The sequence below is a fragment of the Pseudorasbora parva genome, chromosome 17 (genome assembly GCF_024679245.1).
Source record: "Pseudorasbora parva isolate DD20220531a chromosome 17, ASM2467924v1, whole genome shotgun sequence".
Taxonomy (NCBI): Eukaryota; Metazoa; Chordata; class Actinopteri; order Cypriniformes; family Gobionidae; genus Pseudorasbora; species Pseudorasbora parva.
In genome coordinates, this window is record NC_090188.1 from 20,005,184 (window position 1) to 20,020,738 (window position 15,555).

A 15,555-nucleotide genomic window follows, 5' to 3' on the forward strand; every position below is an offset into this window, starting at 1 on the left:
TATTTACATTTACATTTACATTTAATCATTTAGCAGACGCTTTTATCCAAAGCGACTTACAAAAAAGGGGAGAGTAATAGAAGCAACGGAACAGACAATGCCAACAACCTGTAAGAGCTGTAAGAAATCTCAATTAATTAGCACAATACACAACAATTTTTTTTTTTTTTAAAGACAGACATCTACAACAAACTCACGTCCGCAAAGTGCCGAACACTGGATTTTGATAGCTATGATAACAACCCATTAGGACTAAGGCTGTTGCCCCAGCTGTTGTCGTTAATGCAGATTCAGTGGCCCAATGGGTTGGTTTTGTATTCTAGCTAAACGCGCAGCAATAGCCATCTACAACAAAAACTCACGTACGCAATATACAGAACACTGGATTCTGATAGTTATGATAACTATGTAACATACCCGCCTGATGGCACAAATCCGGATGAGAGACGTAGATATGATCCAGGAGTGTGCGCTTTTGGTCGTTGCTGTGGTGATCAGTAAGTGCTATTCTGTATTGGTATAGTGCAAATGGAAAAGATGTGTCTTAAGATGTTTTTTAAGAATGGCTACAGACTCTGCAGCACGAATTGAGATCGGCAGGTCATTCCACCAGGTGGGAACGGTCCAGGAAAATGTCCGTGAGAGCGATTTCATGCCTCTTTGGGATGGAACCACGAGGCGCCGCTCGCTCGCAGAACGCAAGCTTCTGGAGGGTGTGTAAGTCTGAGCAAGTGAATTTAGGTATATTGGTGCAGAGCCAGAGGTTGTTTTGTAGGCGATAACTAGTGCCTTGAATTTGATGCGAGCAGCCATTGGCAACCAGTTCAGTTTGATGAAGAGAGGCGTAACATGCGCTCTCTTCTGCTCATTAAAGACCACTCTCGCCGCTGCATTCTGGATCAGCTGCAAGGGTTTGATAGTGCATGCTGGAAGCCCAGCCAGAAGAGCATTACAATAATCCAGTCTGGAGAGAACAAGAGCTTGAACCAGGAGTTGTGCAGCCTGTTCTGATAGGAAGGGTCAAATCTTTCTAATGTTGTATAAAGCAAATCTGCAGGACCGGGCTGTTGCAGTAATGTGGTCAGTGAAGTTTAACTGGTCATCAATCACAACTCGAAGGTTTCTTGCTGTCCTGGATGGAGTTATGGCCGATGAACCAAGCTGAATGGAGACATTTTGATGAAGTGCTGGGTTGGTTGAGAAAACAAGTAATTCTGTCTTTGCAAGATTGAGTTTAAGATGATGCTCTTTCATCCAGTCAGAAATGTCTGTCAGACAGGCAGCGATACGAACACTGACTGTAGGATCATCTGGTTGAAATGAGAAGTAGAGTTGAGTGTCATCAGCATAGCAGTGATAGGAGAAGCCGTGTTTCTGAATGACAGAACCTAATGATGACATGTAGATGGAGAAGAGAAGTGGTCCAAGGACTGAGCCCTGTGGAACCCCAGTAGCTAGATGATGTGACTTAGACACTTCACCTCTACATGACACCCTGTAGGACCTACCAGAGAGGTAAGACCTGAACCACTGGAGAGCAGATCCTGAGATCCCCGTCCTCTTAAGTGTTGACAGGAGGATCTGGTGGTTAACTGTGTCAAAAGCAGCAGACAGATCCAGCAGGATGAGCACTGAGGATTTGGAAACTGCTTTTGCCAGTCTCAGTGCCTCAGTTACAGAGAGCAAGGCAGTCTCGGTAGAGTGGCCGCTTTTGAAGCCGGATTGGTTGTTGTCTAGGAGGGTGTCCCGTTCAAGAAACATAGAGTGTTGATTGAACACAACTCGCTCAAGGGTCTTTGCAATGAAAGGCAGAAGGGATACCGGTCGGTAGTTTTCTAAAAGTGCTGGATTCAGAGAGGGTTTCTTAAGCAGTGGGGTTACCCGAGCCTGCTTAAATGCTGTGGGAAAGGTGCCCGTGTGAAGAGAAGTGTTGACAATGTGAGTGAGTGCAGGAGTGATTGAAGAAGAAATAGCCTGAAGGATGTGTGTGGGAATAGGATCAAGTGGACAGGTAGTAGGGTGATTGGAAAGGATGAGTTTAGAAATATCTGCCTCGGAGAGTGGAGAGAAGGATGGAAGCGTGTTCGTGTTAGTTGTTGAGATGTGCGTGTCAGTTTGTTAGTCACTGTTAGTGTGCATTGCTGAGAACTGAGCAGGTGGAGGGAGTGAAGATGAAACCATAGTGGATAGGCGAGAGGGAGAGAGTGAGCGTAGATTACGCCGAAAGGTAATCTGTGTAGGAGTACGTTTTGTATCAGGAGTCAGTATGAGGTTAAGAGTGATGAGAAAGTGGTCTGAGGTGTTTAATGGAGTAACTAAAGTGTTGTCCGTGGAGCAGTTGCGTGTGTAGACCAGGTCTAATTGGTTACCGGATCTGTGAGTAGCCGTAGTAGATACTAACTTAAGGTCAAATGAAGTCAGTAGAGTGCTGAAGTCTGCAGCTAGGTGTTGATCAAGATGGATGTTGAAGTCACCAAGCAGAATCAGTGGAGTGCCATCCTCAGGGAAGCTAGAAAGTAACACATCCAACTCCTCCACAAAGTTACCGAGGTGACCTGGAGGACGATAGACCACTACCACATGGATTTTAACAGGGTGAGTAATAGTGATTGAGAGCGATTCAAATGAATTGGCCGGTGGAGACGGTAATGGATCAAATTTCCAATCATTTGAGATAAGCAAACCAGTACCCCCACCCCTCCCAATAGGCCGAGGAGTGTGTGAAAAAGTATAATTGCTTGAGAGGGCTGCAGGAGTGGCAGTGTCCTCTGGTTTGATCCAGGTCTCAGTTAGGGCCACGAGGCTAAGCTGAGAATGAGTCCCAATAGATGAAATAAAGTCTGCTTTGTTTACAGCCGACTGGCAATTCCAGAGACCAATTGGAATAAAGAGTAAAGTAGCAGAGGATGTTAGGATATAGCGCAAATTATTAGGATTACGGCGTCTCGTGCGTACAGAGCGTGATTTACGAGTGCTAGTAGTTATAGTTGAGATTTGAAAGCACATGGTGAATACAAATCAGAGAAAAGGCCAGATAGGAATTAGAGCCGAACACAAATAATGAAAAGGAAGATGATACTCAAGTGCCTTGCCGGGGTCCTTGCTCGGGAGGAGTTGCACTGGGAAGAGTTGAAGTCTTTACACTCGTCGGTCTTGCACAGGGAGGGCTTCACACTGCCGCTTCCGCTGCCGCGGACTATCACGCTATTTATACTCACTTGAGTATCGTTATTGAAAGCAGCTGGGAACGCCCCCAACAAACTCGCTCCCAACGAGGCAATGACCAAACAAATGCTAACTCAACAAATGCTAACTCCCACACACACCGAGAGAATATACCAAAACTAATAATACACACCTCTGCACTACACAGACACACTTATCCAACAACAAATGAACAAACAATCAAATGAGAAAAGTTACAAACACTTACAGAGTAGTTGTCTATCAGTCAATTGAATTGCTCCTCTCACCTCTCTCCAATATACAGTATTCATGATAGTTTACTATACATGTATTTAAATTAAAATTTGTAAAGTTAGACTGATCAGGCATATTTTGGGTCTGTATAATATGTGTCTGTATTATTACACATATTGCATTTAACTAAGATAATGATTCAACAAAGTTAAATAAATGTAAACGCTGCTCCAGAATATAATTACTTACATAATATATGCTCAGTACACCAATATAATTATACGCTAATATTAACACTGTAATTTGACTGCTAATTACATCAGATTACCTGCATTTATAAGCAGGTAGCCAGCAGCCATATCACCCTGTAGCCCTAGACTGGTTTCCCACTGAAGCTAAGCAGGGCTGAGCCTGGCCAGTACCTGGATGGGAGACCAACTGGGAAAACCAGGTAGCTGCTGGTAGAGGTGTTAGTGAGGCCAGCAGGGGGTGCTCACCCTGTGGTCTGTGTGGGTCCTAACACCCCAGTATAGCGATGGGGACACTATACTGACAAAGAGTGTCTTTCGGATGAGACGTTAAACCGAGGTCCCGACTCTCTGTGGTCGTTAAAAATCCCAGGATGTCCTTCGGAAAAAAAAAGAGTAAGGGTGTAACCCTGGCATCCTGGCCAAATTTGCCCATTGGCCTCTGTCCATCATGGCCTCCTAATCATCCCCCTATTCTGATTGGCTTCATCACTCGGTCTCCTCTCCACCAATCAGCTGGTGTGTGGTGAGCGTTCTGGCGCAATATGGCTGCCGTCCGTCGCATCAACCAGGTGGATGCTGCACATTGGTGGTGGTTGAGGAGATTCCCCCCTTCAATGTAAAGCGCTTTGAGTGCCTTTAAAAGCGCTATATGAATCTAACACATTATTATTATTATTATTATTATTATTATTATTATTATTATTATTATTATTATTATTATTATTATTATTATTATTATTATTATTATAAGAATAATACCTTAAAGAAATAGCATTATATATGAAGTGAAGAAGTGAAGTGAATTGGCTTGTTTTATTCATGTTGTCAAATGTGTAAAACGTAAGATCACAATTATTATATTATCTTCAGGTATTTAATCATCTATATTATAGAGTAGGTATCATTGTGTTATTCAGCCTGCAGTAAGATCATATAAGCCCAGTGTGATATTTAATAAGGCTGTTTTTCAACACACTGGTCATTTTTCAGGGCATAAACACTGTCAGCTGGCAACAGTTTGTGATTAGTTTTGCCTCAAACTGAATCAATCTTACACCCACAGTCCATACTGGAGTCCAAAGAGAACTTCTCAATCTGATTTATTGCCATTTGGATTTCTGGTTTCAGGCTTTGTTCACATTGCAGCCACAAAATGGCCAGAAACAGTTGCTGATTTCTAGCAACATGAGAGTAAATTCGACCACTCTGTGTTTTTAGGTGGATGATTTCAGGGACTGCATCAGGTAACTGTAGGTGAATGTCCGATTATTTATTTGAATCATTTGTTCAAACTAGGGCTGGGCGATAAATCAAAAGATTAAATAAAAGATTTTATCGATTAATTCGAGTTTGTAGTTTCATGTCGATTTTTGTGAATGAAAATCGTTTTTTTTCTTTAAAATCAGCGATAAATCAAAAGATTAAATAAAAGATTTTATCGATTAATTCGAGTTTGTAGTTTCATGTCGATTTTTGTGAATGAAAAAAATTTTCTTTAAAATCCGCCGACGCCTTCTGGGCTCCCGTGATGGCTGAGCCCTCCCCCATGCGTTTGCCAGTGCCACAAAGATACACAAACATTAAGGATAGCGTCTAACAACTACATACAGTGTCATTGGTTCAGTTTTTCACAGAACTATTAACAATACCCCGCTGTAAAGTGTGTTTGAAGTCTGAACGGAGCTGCGCTCATTTGAGCTGCGCGGACAACGAATGCAGCGCGATCTCATACACGGGCCGATCTCGTGACAGACACGATACACAGCGCTGGAGATCCAGTGAGAGAGCGTTTAAATTCACCACAGAATTAATAACATCGCTACTGTGATCTAGTGGAAGCGTTCGGCGCAGAATTCTGTTATGAACCACTAGGGGCGTGGGACTGGGGGGATAAAGGGTACTGAGTAACCAGGGCCCGAGGCAGGGAGCGGGCCTTAGAAGTCAGTTTTCTATACATACACATACATGGTACGGGGGCCCAGCAAGATGGTTTGTACCCAGGGCCCAAAATTTGGTGCTACGCCCCTGTGAACCACAGATATTAGATCAAACAGAGCTGACATGGAGACAACATGAGCGAAGGTCAGGAGTTTCAGTCACAAATCACCAACATTCTCCATGATTTAGGCTACTGTTGTAAAACCACATGGATTTAATGTTGTTGTCATTATTTATCTTAGGATTCGTATAACCTTTGAAGATTGAAATTCAAGCACTTTCCAATGTTTTCGTAAGTTACACTTTATTTGTACACTTACTGCACTTATTTCCAGCACTTCAAAGCTCTAAATATCCAAAATATGCTTTTTTAAATGTGATGGTTTCTAAAACTAAAAGTTTAAAGGGGTCTTGTGAAAGAAATAGTATTTTAGTTAATATTTTTTTAATGTTTAATCCATTTTGTGGCAAACAAGCATTTTTTATTAAAAAAAGATATGCAGTGCCCACCACTATAACCAGCAGAAGAGCACTTATTGATGTATTAGCCATTTCCACTCCCTAGTCACTCTCATGAAAAACTAAATTACACAGAAAGCAAGAGCTCATTTTATAATAACTGAAGCTGTCAGTGTGAGAATATTGAAGAAAAATGGTAATTTATATTTAATAATATCATTAGCATATTATTAAATAGCATAACATTTAAATTTTCCCTATACTTTTTTGCACATTACTGTTGTTAATAAAAGTTAGTTTGATCTGCATATCAATTAATAAACCTTTGATATGTATACTGTATATTGCAAAAAATATGGTGCCCATTTATACTGTGGAATGGTCTGGGTTATTCACATGCTGAAAGTCGAATGCTGAGGAATCGATTAAAATCGTAAATCAAATTTTTTGGCAAAAAATCAGGGATTTTTTTTTTTTTGGCCATATCGCTCAGCCCTAGTTCAAACCGATTAATTCAATATGTGTGTTCGATTTACGTAAAGCAATGCTATGCAGAACAATCTGTGTATGTCTTATCAGTCTCGAAGTAATTTTATGCCATACACCAATCGGTCTGTGCAGCATCGCTTCAAGCCAAACACCCCTTATAAGTGAGGCATTAAATTGTGCATATCGCAATTATTCATTATTATTGAAATTATCAACATATTGTGTACATATCGCAATATGTATATATCATAAAGTAATAATGTCGTATTATGTTTAATGCTGTAATAATGTTTTATTCACATGTTTGTAGTTTCTAATCGAGATGGTGATTACTGGCATTTGCTGAACACAGGTGAGTAGGCCTACTAGATAACGGTGTGAAGGCTACTTCCCCAGCATCCGCCACTGCTCTGGGTCAGAGCCTCGCACAACCATCTGTGACTTCACCCTCAGCATGACACAGGATCTAAAACACATCCTGGCGAGCGTTGGGAGATATCCCCGGGATGATCAGGTACGGATCTGAGCCATTTGAATGCGTAAACTCCATATCAGTACCAAGATACTTAACTGCTGTCATGCACAAAAATAGTAATGCTTTAAGAAAGTTAAACAAAGTAAGGAGCTCATTTATAAAACAATAAGCCGGTCTGTCACAGGTTGAGGGACATTGAGATTTAAGCATAGAGTGTAAAAAAATAGTAGTGTCCACAATGACACCTGTAGATTTCTGAAGAGCATTTTTGAAGCCTAAAGTCAGCCGTTGCCATCTTGCCAGTGCATCATTCCCGGAATAACTGAAAATGGGCAAAGAGGAGGGATGTAGGTGGAACTGAGGTGCCTGGTTGCTGAAACCACACCTGCCTAGCTCGACCACCTGTCACTCAAGTGGCCAAGCACTTAGTTATGCAGAACTTTAATTTTTAATATAATTTAAATGGATGAGTTATAAAAAAAATAAAAAATCACCCCATCACAGTTGTCATGAAGGGCAAAATTAGCATATAGACCAAAGCCACTTTTTGTACCATGCTGTAAACATGTTTTTTTGTTTGTTTTTTCTGCTGTAAAGTCGGGCATTTTAACATGGGGAAGATGCAGATTTGAATTCCTTTTGGAGCTTGTCTCTAGTAGCCAGTCTGTTCAGAACTGTGGGAGAACTGTGATCTATATTTGAAAAAAATTGTGATTCTCAATTTATCCAGAATCCATCATTGCATCACAGGAAAGTGCAGGTGATCCGTCAGCATATTTTCAAGTGTCCCATTGACAGAGAGAGAGACATTGCATTACAAAGCAAGAGATCCTCCATTTGCTGTATTAAAAAAAAATAAAGAGCTGGGATAAACAGTGCCAGTTATTTTAAACTGTAATAGTATTTATTAATATTACTGTTTTACTGTATTTTTAACTAACTCAATTCAGGCTTGGTGAGCAGAAGAGACTCTTTCACATTACAAAAAATGTACAAAAACACACACAACAGAGCTCTTGAAGCTCTGTAGCACAAATGAGAATCAATGATGTATAAAGGTATGGTAACTTTTACGGTTACTATGGTTTTAAATTGTAATTTTTAAGAATGTTCACTATTTAAATAACTACTAAAAAGGAACCACTGATAGTAGTCCCAGAACAGCTGAATATTCAGATTGTGTCCTCTATTTAGACTTGAGAAGGCTAATCTCATCAAGTCCAGCCATATAAAACACTCATCCATCAGCTAAACCTGCATCAAAATCCTGCTATAGCCCATTGTCTTTATGTCCAGAGTTCAAAGCTCTCACTGATGTGTGCCAGGGGCATCAGAACATTGCACTGCTGATTGTCCATGTAGAATCCAGAAACAGTATAAAAAAATTAATATTTCAAAATTCCAGTCCATTTAATCAGAAAAAAATATTTTTAAAAAATATGTCATTGCAAAGTCCAAAATGCAAAAACAGCCTTGAACTGCATACAGCTACATAAAATGAAAGGCTTAACCCGTTTAATCCCAAATTTTTTCCTGCAATGTGAATACATGCAATTTACTCCGTAGACCTCCCTAACACACAAACATTATGCCTTCTTTGATTTTATGTTGGTTAAGTTAGTGAAATATTAGGTTTTATACTCGGTCACAATAGTGACCGGTGGGAAACAGTATAGACAGAATTCATACAAATTCTTCTATTAGACTTATTCACACATTTGAAACTTAAAATAACAATAACATATCCAACATATAAGAATGAGATATGATGAGAATTTACTTCAAAACTATTTCTATTGTTCATGATACAAAATTAAAAAAGGGGTATGAAAATTGCAACCCATTGAAATAAATACAAAAATCTAGGTAACACATTCATCTTCACTGAATAACGTGTCCGGCCAAAGAGAGGGGAAGAGGTGACCAACAAACCTTGAAAAGATCTAGGCACTTACATGTAGTTATTACTCCTAAATATTAGGAAGAGCAACTTTAAACACTGAATCACCAATTGGTAAATCCAAAATTGGGAAGTTTATAAGGTATATCTTATAAGGTTTATAAGGTATATCTCATAGATAGAGATAGACAGATAGACAGACAGACAGAAGTATAGACAGATAGACAGAAAGACAGAAGTATAGACTGATAGGCAGACAGACAGAAGTATAGATAGATAGACAGAAGTATAGATAGACAGACAGACAGACAGACAGACAGAAGTATAGATAGATAGACAGACAGACAGACAGACAGAAGTATAGATAGACAGACAGACAGAAGTATAGATAGATAGACAGACAGACAGACAGACAGACAGAAAGAAGTATAGATAGATAGACAGACAGACAGAAAGAAGTATAGATAGATAGACAGACAGACAGACAGAAGTATAGATAGATAGATAGATAGATAGATAGATAGATAGATAGATAGATAGATAGATAGATAGATAGATAGATAGATAGATAGATAGATAGATAGATAGATAGATAGATAGATAGACAGAAGTATAGATAGACAGACAAACAGACAGATAGATAGATAGATAGATAGATAGATAGATAGATAGATAGATAGATAGATAGATAGATAGATAGATAGATAGATAGATAGATAGATAGATAGATAGATAGATAGATAGATAGATAGATAGATAGATAGATAGATAGATAGATAGATAGATAGATAGATAGATAGATAGATAGACAGACAGATAGATAGACAGACAGACAGATAGATAGATAGATAGATAGATAGATAGATAGATAGATAGATAGATAGATAGATAGATAGATAGATAGATAGATAGATAGATAGATAGATAGATAGATAGATAGATAGATAGATAGATAGATAGATAGATAGAAATATAGACAGACAGACAGAAGTTTAGATAGATGGATAGATTGACAGAAGTATTGACAGACAGACAGACAGACAGACAGACGTATAGATAGACAGACAGAAGTATAGATAGACAGACAGAAGTATAGTTAGACAGACAGAAGTATAGATAGACAGAAAGAAGTATAGCTAGACAAAGGTATAGACAGACAGAAGTACGATGGATGGATGGATGGATGGATGGATGGATGGATGGATGGATGGATGGATGGATGGATGGATGGATGGATGGATGGATGGATGGATGGATGGATGGATGGATGGATGGATGGATGGATGGATGGATGGATAGTTTTCAGTTCAGTCTGTGAGAGAGTTCATATGAATAACACAGAATGACATAGAGGGGACATATTCTTCAGGGGACCGTCTTCATTTATCCGCATCCTGACAACAGAATAAACTATGTATTAATATAATTTCAATATGTATGTATAGATAACCCTTTCATGATGATATTTGCAAACAATTAATGAACTATTCAAAAATTAAATTTGATTAATTCATAAAATTGTCCTGTCATTTCTGTGCTTTCACATTGTCATTGTGTTAAGATGGCAGTACCAAGAAATAAGTGTGTGTGGTCACATGACCAAACTACACAGCAATGTTAGACCTGCCCAGAACTCATGTAGACATCTTAAATGTGTATTATAAATGAAAATTTGCTTCATAATAGAAGTTGCTTTTTAATACCACACTAAAATATGCGAGGAAAATTTACGGTCACAATTGTGACCGGTGGGATTGTTAAGCATTTACTGCAGTACTGCATGGATGAGCAAATTCCACAGTTCTCTAACGCTTAAGTCATTAATTTTCCATCACGGAGAAAAATGAATGCTCTGATTATCACACAGACTTATAAGTTCACAATTTAAACAGTTCAAAGAACAATTACATATTAATAAATGTCAAAAAGGTCATTCACATGCAGTGTGACCTCACACACACACACACACACACACACACACACACACACACCATCAACATCAAAAGCTTCTGCCATTTGCTGAAGTTCAGCAATCAGTGTAAATTTTAATGAATTTGTATGTATTAAAAGTGTGGTTGATACAGAGCTACGCTACTGCTAAGGCAGCCTGATGCAAGCTGACAGTGAGTGGGTGAGAACTTTAAGCTAAGGACCACATCGCTGTGAGAGTAGATGGAGCGGACCTCCCGCAACAGAGCAGTCCACTTAGGCATGCTGTCCATCAGCTTAGCAAAGTCGTCATCGAACGCCAGCAAACGCATGCTATAACCGTACGGTGAGAAAATGAGTCGGCTCTTGGTTTAAGTTCCATTACGGACCTCCTGGTTGTCCATGTTGCTAGAGCAGTGCTACAGTGTGGCCCAGCCTATAAGATGCAGTTGCAATGCGTGACAAATCTGGGCAAAGACAAAATGTGAACACTGAAGTAAAAAAAAACTGCAGTAAAACCAGTATTTAGTTATTCTTTAACTACAAATGACGTATTGACGAACTGGTCACGAGTTAGAATTTTTAAAAGGAGAATTTTTAAAGAGAAATGTTGGAGGATATTTATATAAGAGAAGAGGAGCTTGAGTCGGTTGCCCACAATGCCCAGTCCCAGAGAGGCGGCAGAGCTTGAGGTCATACATCGTGTCAAGGGTTACTCTTTTGGTGTAAGTTGACTTGCGTAAGACTTGTCATCTGCCGGATATGCTGGATATTTTAGTTTATACATTTTAAAATATGGATAAATATCTTAAACTTTGCTTCATAAGGTCTTTATTAACCCCTGGTTACTTTTATGATGGATAGATGATTTTTTTTTTTTTTTTTTCAAAATCAGGGCTGCCATTCAATACCATTATAAAGCTTGGAAGAACAATTATATTTTTTAATATAACTGTGTTCGTCTGAAAGAAGTGTCATGTACACCTATGATGGCTTGGGGATGAATAAATCATCATAATTTTCGTTTTAGGGTTAACTTTCCCTTTAGCATAGTGATTGCTATCAGGATATAAGGAGACTTTTAACCAGCATAAAAAAATGCACACAATGTACTATTGGTATAAAAAAATATTGTACTCTTGCTCATGTGATATGGCTTCTGCATGGCTCCAATTTATAGACAAACACTCTAAATATAATGGCATATTATATTTACTGGCATCTCTTTATTTTGAAAAGTTATGGTCAGCAGCCCACCAACGACCTATACTGACAGTATAGTGATGCTATGACCTGAGACTTCCCTCCATCAGTCTGTCAGTATGAGTAAAGTTTAAGTGGCAGCTTTAAAACGTGAGAATCTGTTTAGTGTGTGTGCAAAATCAGGATCTTTACAAAATGTTGCACCAGAGCTATTTCGCAAACAAAATAGCTAAGCACTGAAAAATTCCTTCCTTTAACCCCAACTATATTTCTAAAACTTCAACAACCCTGTGATCCTCTTGCCGACTAGCTCAAAGCTAATTCGAGTGGAAATCTCAGTATAGTTTCTTTTATGTTTGATATTATATTTCCGACTTTGATCTCCACTGAAGTAATGTAAGGTCACGTCACCCCTTGTTTACAAAGCAACTTGCCAACTAGCTCTCTCTCTCTCTCTCTCTCTCTCTCTCTCTCTCTCTCTCTCTCTCTCTCTCTCTCTCTCTCTCTCTCTCTCTCTCTCTTTAATGAACGGTGAATGTGTTCAAAGATTATGCCTGCCTGAATTTGCCCAATTAGGACTGAGTTTGATAAATAACCCTGCCGTTATGGAAAGGTGGGAGACATTTTGCACGCACCACTGACGTCGGGATAATGCAACAACGCAGTCCCAATTACCCATACACAACATTTACAGACCACTACCCCCACTGATGTATTCCGTCATCTTTCCATTAGCATAAAGTCAATGATGAATTTAATACGCACAAAAATAGTCTCTCATTACTCAATCAAAGGCATAATTATGTTTCCCGCATTACCTTCAGGTCCTGATGTCACTTAAAAGTAACTTAGCTATTTGTTGTCACTCTCTGAGCATCTCATTGCACCTGGACAGTCTTTCAAACGTGCGGGAGTGTGATCAAAGCCAATGAATGTGGTGAATTGATAGAGGCTATTCTTAGCCAGCAGAAATAATGTGTCGGCTAGCCATGGTCTGTGGTAAATGTATAAACGCTTCCATTGTTTGTATTGCTGTGCTCAGAGGAGTGGAATAAACAGGAGGATGCTCCAATGCTCCGCCACAAGAACTGAATATTCTTCCAAACACACCTCCCTGGGGGTGATGTCATCGCATTCGTTGTATTCCCTGCCCCCCATCCACTGCTTTGCCATCTACACAAATGCAGCCAATTTGTTGTTGAAAGGATGCAGTTATTTTACTACTATTTATATACTATAACAGTATTTATTAATGTTTTGAATATTTTTATTCATTAATTTCTATTTAAGCTTAAAAAATATATATATTATACTTCACCTTAAACGTAATTTCTATTGATGTTTTATTTTTTAAGTGCAGGTTTTTAAATTAATATGTATTCATATTTATTTCATTTCAGCTTTGTTTTAATTAACAAAACAAGAAAATAGTAGCTTTAATTAACAATAACAACCATGAAAGGATATTGTGCTTTTGGATTTGGTTTCCAGTAGTTGCAGTGTTCTATTTATAGGCTATATGTAGCATTTCTATATAGGAGTCTGGTTTTCTTGGTTAAAATCTATACATTCTGTTGTTTTGAGGAATATTTATATCTAAGTTTGTCTTGGTGGACCACGTGATTGGTCACATTCCAGGTTTGTGTGTGTGTGTGTGTGTGTGCGTGCGTGCGTGCGTGCGTGCGTGCGTGCGTGCGTGCGTGCGTGTGTGTGTGTGTGCGTGTTCATGTTTTTCTATCCCAGTGGGGACTTCAACCTGAATTGATCATGTCTCTGTGAGGAAACGAGATTCTAAATCATACAGGATAAGGTTTTTTGAAAATGTAAAAATGCTGTATTGTTTGTGTGATGGGTAGGTTTAGGTCTAGTGTTAGTGTAAGAGGATAGAATATATATTTTGTACAGTATAAAAAACATTACGTCTTTGGAGAGTCCCCATAAAGATATCGAACCAGGTGTGTGTGTGTGTGTGTGTGTGTGTGTGTGTGTGTGTGTGTGTGTGTGTGTGTGTGTGTGTGTGTGTGTGCGTGTGTGCGTGTGTGCGTGTGTGCGTGTGCGCGTGTGTGTGTGTGCGTGTGTGTGTGCGTGTGTGTGTGTGTGTGTGTGTGTGTGTGTGTGTGTGTGTGTGTACGGGTTTATAGCCTATTACATTGTGGGGACCAAATATAACCTGATAACCTTACGTAATATAAACCTGAGATCACCTACATTGTGGGGACCAGCCAGCGGTCCCCACAATGTAAATTGATTCATAAACATATAATAAATTGTGGTTTTTTTTGAAAATGTAAAAATGCAGAATGTTTCCTGTGGTGGGTAGGTTTAGGGGCATGAGCAGTTTAGCAGGATAGAATGTACAGTTTGTACAATGTATAATCCATTACGCCTATAGAATGTCCCCACAATTCACAAAAACACAACATTTGTGTGTGTGTGTGCGTGCGTGCGTGCGTACATATGGAGGTTGATGGGCAGTGAGTGCAGAGACAGTGCTGACGGGCAGATCCATCAGTGAGGTACTGAAGAAAACAGCACTGTGAAATTACACTGTTTACTGTGGCAGAAATAAAGACTTCTTCCTCCTAACCACACAGAATACAATTTAGTAACTGTCACCACACTCCATCACTCAACCAAAAGTGTGACTGGACACACATACACACGCAAGCTCTGACAGAAACAATGCTTAAAGCAGCTTGTTTGTGTCAAAAAACAGATTAGGCAATGCTTCTCTGAGGATTTGTCAGCTCTTGTCATTTGTCTCAATGTATACTCATGTAGTAAAGGTTAATGCTCAATTCATAACTTTCCTTTATGTGTTTCTTGTATACAGAAACAGACTGTGAGATTTGACAACCTGAAATGCTGTTGACTACCACTTTTACTTGCATACATTGTAAAAAGCCGTTTCAAAGCAGATTTTTTCTGTCACATGATCCTTCATAAATATTTTTGGTGAATATGAAGATTAAAAGAACATTTGTACATGCAATTTTTCAGTAAATGATCGGACTGCGATGACACAGCTCTGAATCAACATGCAATGCAAAAAAATAATAATAATAATCTATGTCCTAATCATTTGTTTAAGGGTTAGTTCACCCAAAAATGAAAATTAGCCCATGATTTACTCACCCTAAAATCATCCTGAGGCTGCATCCGAAAACCTAGGCAGCTAACTTGTTGCCTCACTGCCTTATCAGACAATGGCTTGTAAGGCAGCATTTTGTGCATGAAAGCACCTCACAAAACTAATTTCGGACAGACTTCTAAGGCAGTGTAACAGTTCAATGATCTACAGCAAAATTGAGCAAGCTTTGGTGAGAACTAAACAAATATTTAATTACTACATTAGTAATTTCTCGCTAGAAATGATAATATTGGTAAAAAACAAAAACAAACATATATTTACACACAAATTGACCAGCAAACACAACTTTCGGATGCCATCTTTTTTTTCCTCAACTGTCACTGAATGGAAAGCACAGGAT

At 39.0% G+C, this 15,555-nt stretch overlaps 1 pseudogene; it reads left to right on the forward strand.

Annotated features, from left to right (window-relative positions):
- The first annotated feature begins 3,767 nt into the window (after positions 1-3,767).
- LOC137045749 (5S ribosomal RNA) lies at positions 3,768-3,884 on the forward strand (annotated as a pseudogene).
- Positions 3,885-15,555: the final 11,671 nt, after the last annotated feature.